Consider the following 9,834-nt stretch of genomic DNA (forward strand, 5'->3'; position numbering starts at 1 on the left):
TATTCTTCAAACAAAGGAGATAGTTGTTTATATAACAGATTCTGCCTTGATTATAGGCAAAAAGTGACCATTAACACATGGAAACATGCCAACATTTGACAAGGAAGTTTGTACCTCTTTAATCTCATATTTCACACTAAGGAGTTAAAGTTTAGTAAGCACTTTCACATAGAAACACTGCTGATCAAAAAAAATTAAACTTTATTTGACCATTTAGCTTTTTGGAATTGAAATGTAAAAGTATAAAATTAAGAGACTATGTTATTAATTTATTCATAGGTCTTTTTAAAAAAATTGGACCAGTGATTTCAATAGTGTTGGGAACTCTCTACCAAAGCAGACTGAGACTTTCTTTACAATCCTATAGTGTTAATAATAGTCTCCATTTATATAGTGCTCACTCTGTGCCAGGAACTATGATAAATGCTTTAAATTATTTTCTCATTTGATCCTTACAACAAGTGTGGGAAGTAGGTACAATTATTATCATACTTTTTAATAGGTGAGGAAACTGAGGTAAACAGGGTTAAGTGACTTGCCCAGAGTCACATAGCCTGTAAGAGCCTGAGGTTTGTACTCAGGCCTTCCTGATTCTAGGACCAGCACTCTCCACTGCACCACAGTGACCAGAGGCACTGAGAATTTAAGTGACTTTTCCAAGGTCACATAGCCAATACGTATTAGAATTATGACTTGAACCTGATTCTAAGACCAACCTGCCTGCTAAGCCCCACTACCTCTCTAACTCATATGTCATGCTATTTTTTCCTGCTATTGACATCTGGTATCCAGTCCTTCCTTAAAATATTAATTTCATAGGTACATAATTAACTGATATCAATATTTCACATTTCAGTAGATTTCTCTGTTTCTCAGGTGTTTTGCTGTGTTTTTGGTTTGATTTTTCTTTTCTGTTATGGTGTTGTCCATAATTAATATCATAGGGATTTGAGAAAACATACATACCATTACATATTAGTACACAGCACTATATATAGATATACATTTCTACATATTAATATATATACACTTCTATATAAACATGTGCATATGCATACAAACACATCTAAATACACATATACTTGAATCTCTAGATGTATTTTAGCTCTTTTAGCATTTTAATGATTTATTATTATATATGTGAGATATGTAGCCTCTGATTCTTTCAATATTTAGCTGTGTGACCTTGGACAAGTCACTTAACCCCAATTGCCTCATCCTGGGTCATCTCCAGTCATCCTGATGAATATCTGGTCACTGGATTCAGATGGCTCTGGAGAAGTGAGGCTGGTGACGTGCACAGCCCTCCCTCACTCAAAACAAAGTCAAGTGCAAGTCATGTCGTCATTTCTCTGATGGCATGGTCTTCTTCGGCAATGAAGGATGGACACACGCACTTAACATTGTAACAGCCTCCTAAATGGTCTCCCCACTTCCAGTCCCTACCTTCTCCAATCCATCTTCCACACAAGTGCCAAAAAAACCCAAATATTCCTAAGGCAACGTTCTGATTATGCCACTCCTTGGCTAACACCCTGGCCTGCTCTCCTTTCCTTTCCCTAAATTAAAAAGATTTGTGTAGTTCCCTAGTGTCTCTAGGAAAAAATGCAAATACTTCAGTCTGATATTGAAGGTCCTCCACAGTTTGCCTCCAATCTATCTTTCCATCCTAATTTCCCATTACACTCTTCAGTGTGTCCAAATATGACTTCAGACATTTACTAGCTGTGTGCTCCTGGGCAAGTCACTTAACCCTGTTTGCCTCCATTTCCTCATCTGTAAAATGAGCTGGAGAAGGAAATGGCAAACCACTCCAGTATCTTTTTCAAGAAATTCCCAAATGGGATCACGAAGAGTTGGACATGACTGAAATGACTGAACTCATGAAGATCATTCACTAAGGTTTGAGGATTTGTCATCTGCCCCCATGGAGGGAGTCCTCACACCAATTATAACCATTAAAAAAAATCAAAGTTTGCATTATCTGGAAACTAAAACCATAGAAGTGACTTGCCCAAGGTTATATCAATATTTAGTGTCAGAGCTAGAACTAGAACCCGGATATTTGTAGTTGTGAAATGAAATGTATGAAAAGAAGCTAAAACCATAAAGTGTTGCTCTAGCTACATCCTCATAAACTGTAAACTGAGGCATATGATTACTAGTGAGAAGCAGACTTTCTAAGGAAGAGCATATGCTTTCTTAGATTTATATTGCTTTCCTAGGGGTTCTCTTAATCGTCAGATACAGTGGACTTTTTTCAGTCTTCATTCTTTTTGATTTCTCTGCAGCATTTGATGCTAAAGTGCCAGAGAATTTGAGTCTGGTTTGGTCCCCAGGGCCTAACTGAATACATAGCTGGTATCAGTTTCTTTCTTCATCCTAAGGTAATGGGGGATGATATATGTTAAAATTTTCTTTTATCTTCATTTAATGAAAAGTTCATCTGCTTAAAAGTGGACTGTGTTTTCCATATGTATATTCTGGGACTAGATATTAGAGGGTAGAAAGCATTTACTTTTTTAACCAGCTGTCTAGGAACCACTGAATTGGAGATAGTGGTGGTGTGTGTGTATGGGAATCAATATTTGGATCACATAGCACAAGTTAGGATTTTGTTGTTCAGATTGTTTTCAGTTGTGTCAGACTCTTTGTGAGCCTATTTGGGATTTTCTTTGCAAAGATAATGGAGTGGTTAGCCATATCCTTTTTTCAGTTCATTTTACAAATGAGGAAACTGAGTTAAATGATTTGTTTGGGGTCACTCAGGTAGAGTAAGTGTTTGAGGTCAAATCTGACCTCAAACATGAAAGTCTTCCTGATTTTAGTCTTGGTCTTCTAGCCACGGTGCCAACTCGCTGCCCCGTCATGATACTTCTGCGTTAGCTCCAAATTACTCAGGAGATCCTTAGATTGCTAACAATACATTAAATGCACTTGCAGAGTACTTTCAGTTTAGAGAATTTTGACATCTCAATTCATATTACTTTTACAACAGCCCTAGAGTTGTTGCAGAGATATGATCATCCACATTTGACATACTGAGAAACTGGAGCGTACAGAAGAAACTAGTGTGAATTTACCTAAGGTCTCTTTGGTCTAGGATTAGAATCCAGGTCTTCTGCTTCTCACTTATGTGATTTTACCACCCATCATACTCTCTGGTGTCTCTGTGATTTAGGCAACCAATAAAGCCATATTTATTTTGCATTTACTTTGTACAAAGTCTTCTCATTAGATTGGTTAAAAGGTACATTAAGAAGGTGACCTATTTTAGGAGGACAGGATTTGGAGTCTGAAGACCTGCATTTGATTTCTCTGGTTACTCTATCTTGTGACTATGCGATTATGCTCAGGTCACATGATCTCCTTGGGCTTCACAGTTTCTTTATTTGTAAAACAGAGATAATGATATTGGTATTATTTGTTCCAGAGAGGTGTGGAGAGAATAAATGAAGTTATTCACCAACTTGAAAGTGCCATGGAAATGTTAATTGTTATTGTAAATGGGGAGGACATAAATACTACTTTAAATTCATGACTATATTTTTAGAATTCTCTGCAACAAGAATTTATGATTTCATCAGGATGAATCTTCCTTCTGTAGGGATGGATTACAACTCTATTACGTCTTAGTAATAATTGGGCTTTGGAAGTTTCTGTGCCCAAAATGTTCATCATTCCATGGCCAACCTGGTGATGAAGCTATCCAGATTTGGCTAGGATGGTCCTTAGATCATGGGTGCATGTATTAGATGTTTATTTGAATAATAAAAAGGAAATGGTCTAGGATTTTCTATCCAAACTAAAGTGTCCTCCACTCAAGTCCTGTTGTGATACCCCCTTGTGGTGAGGCAATGACTGTGAGTTCTTCGAGACTATGACAATGGAGGACAAGCTCTGGATGATCCTACCAAGATGGAAAGGCCATTTGAGAAAAGACTCAGTGAGATGTCTATTGTTCAAGAACCAGCCAAACTGAGTTCAGAAGGACTCAGTTACAGAAGGCTGGCCTCAAAGTATTGATTTTTTTTTTTCCATTCAGCAAATCCAAACTACCTATCAAGGTTTGGAAAAGGTTTTGATTTGAACCACTAGAGGGAATAATTCACAGTAAAAATGAAAATTTGAGGGAAAGTGTGGTTGTTTGTTTAGATATGGTCACTGAGTTAGTCAGTTATGTTAGTATGAGGGGAGGGACTTAAAAATAATGCAGGCGTCTAGAGTCAGGAGACACCTGGATTCAAATTCTGGACTATTTTTATGATACGTTTCATTAACAATGAGGACATCAGGAATTCAAACTTGAGTCTTTTTCATCTGCTAAATGGGGCTAAAATGATATTTGTATTGCCTCAAAGGGCTGTTGGAAGAAATTTGTAGTACCTGAAATAAATTCTATAGGCATAGGATAATAGATCTAGGAGGAACCCAGAAACCGTCTAGTCCAACCCTTTCATTTTACAATTGAGGAGAGAGAAGCCCAAAGAGGGTAAGTGAAACTTCCCTAATTAAAATATAAATAAATAATAATATGTATGTAATAAATAATAATAAAATGAAAAAATAAATATAAAATATTTGTGAATAGAAATTCTTTTATTCTTTGTACCTTTTGCAGTACCTAGTATGTAGTGGCCACCTAATAAATGCTTACTAATTGAATGACACTTACCTAAAGAATAAGTATGAGATAGGATTTGACTGACTCCAGAGGCAGTGCTCTTTCCATGCTGCCTTATCGTCTCTTTGAAAGTCCTCCCATGGGATTATCTAAAACCCATTATGGATGGGTTTGAAAAAGTCCTATGTTTTCTGATGTCTTTCTTGTAGTGCTTGGCCAGTTGTCCTCCTTCGCCAGCTGCCATCTTTGATGATACTATCTGTTTAATGTCACACAGATAGTTGGTGAAAGATTTGGGGTATGGAATTCCACCATTTTATAATCCCAGTTCATTCCTTGGTTCTCTAGTGGCTATGATTTTTTTAATGGGATAAATATCATCTTTTTTTTTTCTCCTAGTGATAAATGGCACCAATAAACCTACTGTTTTTTTCTGAAAAAGATTTATTCTAGCTAATTAGTGCCTCATCAATTTAAACTTTCTTTTTCTAGTCATCCACTGTTATATGGTATATACATGATTAGAAGCACCTGTAGATTTCAGTATTTGTTTTTTAATATATTGATTTATTTTTACTCTACATAACTTGAGTAGTCAATGATTCTAAGTTCTGCTATAAAGACTGATAACTACCCTACCAAGAAAAATATAATGTTATTATAATCTAAATGGCATAAGAGGAAAGTGTGACATGGCAGATACCTCTTTTTCCAAGATCTTAATTCTCTTTTCATATCTTTCTTCTCTAACTCTTGCCTCTTTCCTGATTTTTTTCCCTATTGCTCTCATTTGGTTTTTAAAAGATTTTATTGAAAGTTCTTTCTTTCTTTTTTTTTACAGACTCTTGCTTTAACTCTTCTAGGAATTCTTGTGGGCGTGTGTCAAAGCAATACTTTTCTTTGAGGCTTTGTGTGTCCTTTTTTTTTTTTTTTTTGGCCATTCTCTTTGTGTATTTTGAGCTTCCCTGTTACCATAGTATCTCTTTATGATGGGGCTATTTTTTTGTTTGCTCATTCTTTAAGCGTAATTCTTGACCTTCGACTTTAAGTTAGTGCTAGGCTCTGTACACTTCTGGAGTAGAAGGGGGGGGGGGATGTCTGGCACGAGTTTCTGTCTTATATTCTTCTGCTGCTTTCACAGTTCCATTTGGGAGCATGCAAACTTTGAGTACTTCCAAAGTGGTGTGATGTGGGGGGAGGTCTGTCTGTTCATTACTTTCCTGGTCTGAGTTCTGAAAGTACTTATAACTGGAAAGATCAGGTAAGGACTAACATTTGGATCTATAAGCTTATCCCTTGTTGAACATTTCAGTAGAGTACTGCTGGACTCAGCCATTATTAGCCTATTGGCAAATTCTGCAGGTTCAAAGAGATTGAACTGCTGGCTTCTCTTTGGGAGCTGGGGTCAAAGCTCAAGACTGCTCTGGATCTGTGACTTGAAACTGGTTATGGGACATAGAACCGCCAGATGGTCACTGTTCCTGCACTGTTGCTTGGTCAAGGATTCCCTGGGATCTCTTTCTGCCCTGAAACTTCCTGCCTTGGTGTTCCTTTCTTAGCCCTCTTTTAGTCCCTATGTACTGGAATACTCTGTGCGGCCCACTCCTGTCCAGACTCTATCCCCAGTCTCTGCTGAACATGTCTCTCTGAGCCACCCTGGGCTGGAAAAATGACTCGCTGTGACTTTTTCTTGGCTTTCTTGTTCAGAATTCATTCTGTCTGGTGCATTTTCTAGATCTTTGTTCAGGAGTTGTAGTGGTTGAGCTAGATGCTAATATTTCCTTCTCAATCAGCTGCCTTGACTCTGCCTGTGGCATAGTGGATATAGAGTTGTCCTCAGAATCAGGAAGGACTGGGTTTGAATGCTACCTCTGACATACACTGGATTTGGGACTCTGGGCAAATCATTCAATCTCTTAGCACCCCAGGCAACTCTCTAAAACTATCATCTGTGGTGAAGCTACTCCTTGAATAGAGGGAGTTTTTGTAACAATGAAACCAAATATTTTGTTCCCTCTACCAAACAGTCTGTGTAGCATAGAGGGGAAAAAATGAACTAGGACTGAAGAGACTTGAGCTCTGTTCCTAGCTCTTCCACTAACTTGTTCTGTGATTTGGGGCAAATATTTTACCTTCCTGGCACCTTTTTTCTTCACTGTTTCAGACACACCCACAAATATAGACATACTGAAGTATATGTATACACATATGTACCTATACATATACACACATAATATAATACATATATAAAAATTGATACATGCATATGTGTATGTATATATGTATATACATGAATTTTTTTGGGGGGGCCAGGCCAGACCTGATTTTTTAGGCTAGGGTAGTGGTCTTCAAAATGGCATCTATGAGCCTCGAAGGGACAACGGTATGAGTCCAAAGAATGATGAATCAGTCTGCGGGTGAGAAGGTAGCTGGCGTTCCACCTTTTCATGACAATGGAATAATACTATTCCCTTTTCCCATTCATTGTCCCTCAACATTTTTACTCTCAGCCCCTTCCCGCCACTAAGTTGTCCTTAGACTTTGGTTCCTTAGGGCAGTTATAACCTCATACAAGCTAGGCACCCATAGCAGGTCTACAGATAATATTTTCCTTCCTCTCCCCCACACCCAGTATCCCCACCCTCTATCTCCAAGATCATCTCATGGCTATAGCAGATGCCCCTCAGAGGATCACCCTGTGTCCTAGCCAGCAGCCAGTGAGTAAGACCCTCCTGCCTCTGATTGCCTTTAGGTTAGGACAGTGACTCATACTGCATGAGCAGACATAGGTGTATTGCAATGTGCAACAGAACTCACTACATTATCTTCTTCCTTTTCCCCCACAAAATCCTTCTTCCAGTTTTCATTTTGTCTTTCTAGTATATCTTTATCCTCCAAGTCACCCAGGCTTGCAACTTCATCTGTAGCCTTGACTGCTGCTCAGTCTCACTCACACCACATGTCTTGTCATTTCTTCATGGCATCTTTTCCATTTAATCCCCTTCTCTCCACACATGATCATCACCTCTGTTTAGGTTCTTGTCACCTCTTGTTTGGATTATTGCGTTAGCTTCCCAAATTGTCTCCTAGCCTCAGGTCTTTCTGTCTTCAAGTCTATCCACCATAGAGCTGCCAACGTGATATTCCTAAAGCTCTGGTCTGATCATGTCACTCTACTCAGTTAACTCTAGTGGTTCACTATTGGTGGTAGGATCCAATATTTTTTCATGTTTATCTCATTATTTTAAATTTTCTATTTTTTGTATAAACTTTATGCCTGATTATTAGTATAGGTATATAGTTTATAAATAAGTAAATGTACACATATTGGGGGTTTGTGCTTAATTTTTTTTACTGTAGTGGTGTGAGATAAAAAAAAGTTGGAGACCCCTGTTCTCCAACCGATCTCCTAATGAAGAAATTTCCTCAGAATTAATGTAGATCAACACCTACTCTGAAATATATAGTCACAGGCAATTGCCAAGGGGCATTGGTCAATAAAGAGACTTATCCAGGGTAACACAGCCCATATATATTAGACGTGTGAGCAGAGTGGGCAGAGATTTGACCAGCCTGATGCACTCCATCTTCTACCCATTTTCAAACTAGAAGGTTTTCCATCCTAAGTCTTCATTTATTCATTCACATAAATTTGTTAAATGCCTACTTTGTGCAAAAGATAGCATAGAGAGCCAGGGATAAAAGACAAAAATTAAGTAGATTCTTACCCTCTAAGAGTTTATATTCTATTGAGGGAGAGATAAAAAAATTCAATAAAATAAAATTTAATAATTTAAACTATAATTTAACAAAATATAATAATATAATTAATAAAGGGTAATTTGTAGAGGGAAAGATCATTAACAATGGGGAGGATGAGGGAAGACTTCATAGAAGAGACAATACCTGAGCTTAGCCTTCGAGGAGGAGAAGGATTATGAGAGGTAGAGATAGGGAGGGAGTATATTTCAGATACAAGATTTGGTTCTCCCAGAATTCATAGAGAGAGGAGATAGAATGGCAAATTAGCAAACTAGTTTGACTGGAATACAGAGTGCATGAAGACATATGATGTGAAATCAGGCTGGAATGGTAGATGTAGACGGCAATGAAAAGTGGGCAGTTTATAGTTTATCTTAGAGGCAACAGGGAGCCATGGAGAACTTTGACACATTTGCACAAAGAAGTGACATGGTCAGACCAAAATAACCTTCTGGAGGTAAGTTATTTTGGTGGTTGTGTGGGTTATACATTGGAGAGGGAGAGACAATGGAAGCAAGGAGGCCAATTAGGAAGCACTTCAGGAGTCTAGGGAAGAAGGGATAAGACCCTAATAGAGATAAGATTTGGCTAGAAAAGGGGAACCAGGGGAACACACTGAGGTTTCTCTATTCCTCTCATTTACTTTGGTTAACTTGTGTTTCTTTGACCTTGATTATCATAGGAAGAGGCCCAGTCACTCCTTTGACTTTCTTGGGGTTCAAGCTTTGAAAAGTGACCAGAGAGTAGTAACTATACTATCTAATCTTTTCTTGAGATCATCAGTTAAAAAAAGTGTCTTAGAAATGTAATCTCTAATTTATAATGTCTATTCTAGACTGTGAGCCTTTTCCAGCAATTGACATTTCTAGGAATCACTTAACAGGATAAATTATCAAAATATGATTAGATCAAAGTAGCAAGTATTCATTATGAATCTACTGTCCTGGCCCATGTCTAGACCTTATGTCTTTCCCTTTCCCCTGCCCCAAATCTGGCTTTTATACAACCAGTGTGATCTTGAATTAGTTTCATTTTTCAGCATATGTCTGTCTATGTATTTGAAAATATGTATATATACATATATCTATATATCTGTCTATATCTATATCTATCTATCTATCTATCTATCTATCTATCTATCTATCTATCTATCTATCTATCTGTCTACAGTTTTTAAGTCTTTCCCCCTTGTATTCCTTTACAATGTTGAAGTCATTATAAATGATTCTCCTATTTCTACTTATCTTGTCTGATATCAGGTCAAACAAATTGTCCTAGTATTCTGGGTCTCTCTATACAATTTTTTTCTCTTTCAAAATAACTTGTTTGCTAGGGATAGCAGTGCACACCTGCATTCCTGATGTTGGGGATGCTGGGGCTGGTAGATCTCTTGAGCTCAGGAGTTCTGAGCTGCAGTGGGGCTAAAGCTGAGCAGATGTCCTCTTTAC

The sequence above is a fragment of the Notamacropus eugenii genome, chromosome 4 (genome assembly GCF_028372415.1).
Source record: "Notamacropus eugenii isolate mMacEug1 chromosome 4, mMacEug1.pri_v2, whole genome shotgun sequence".
Classification (NCBI taxonomy): domain Eukaryota; kingdom Metazoa; phylum Chordata; class Mammalia; order Diprotodontia; family Macropodidae; genus Notamacropus; species Notamacropus eugenii.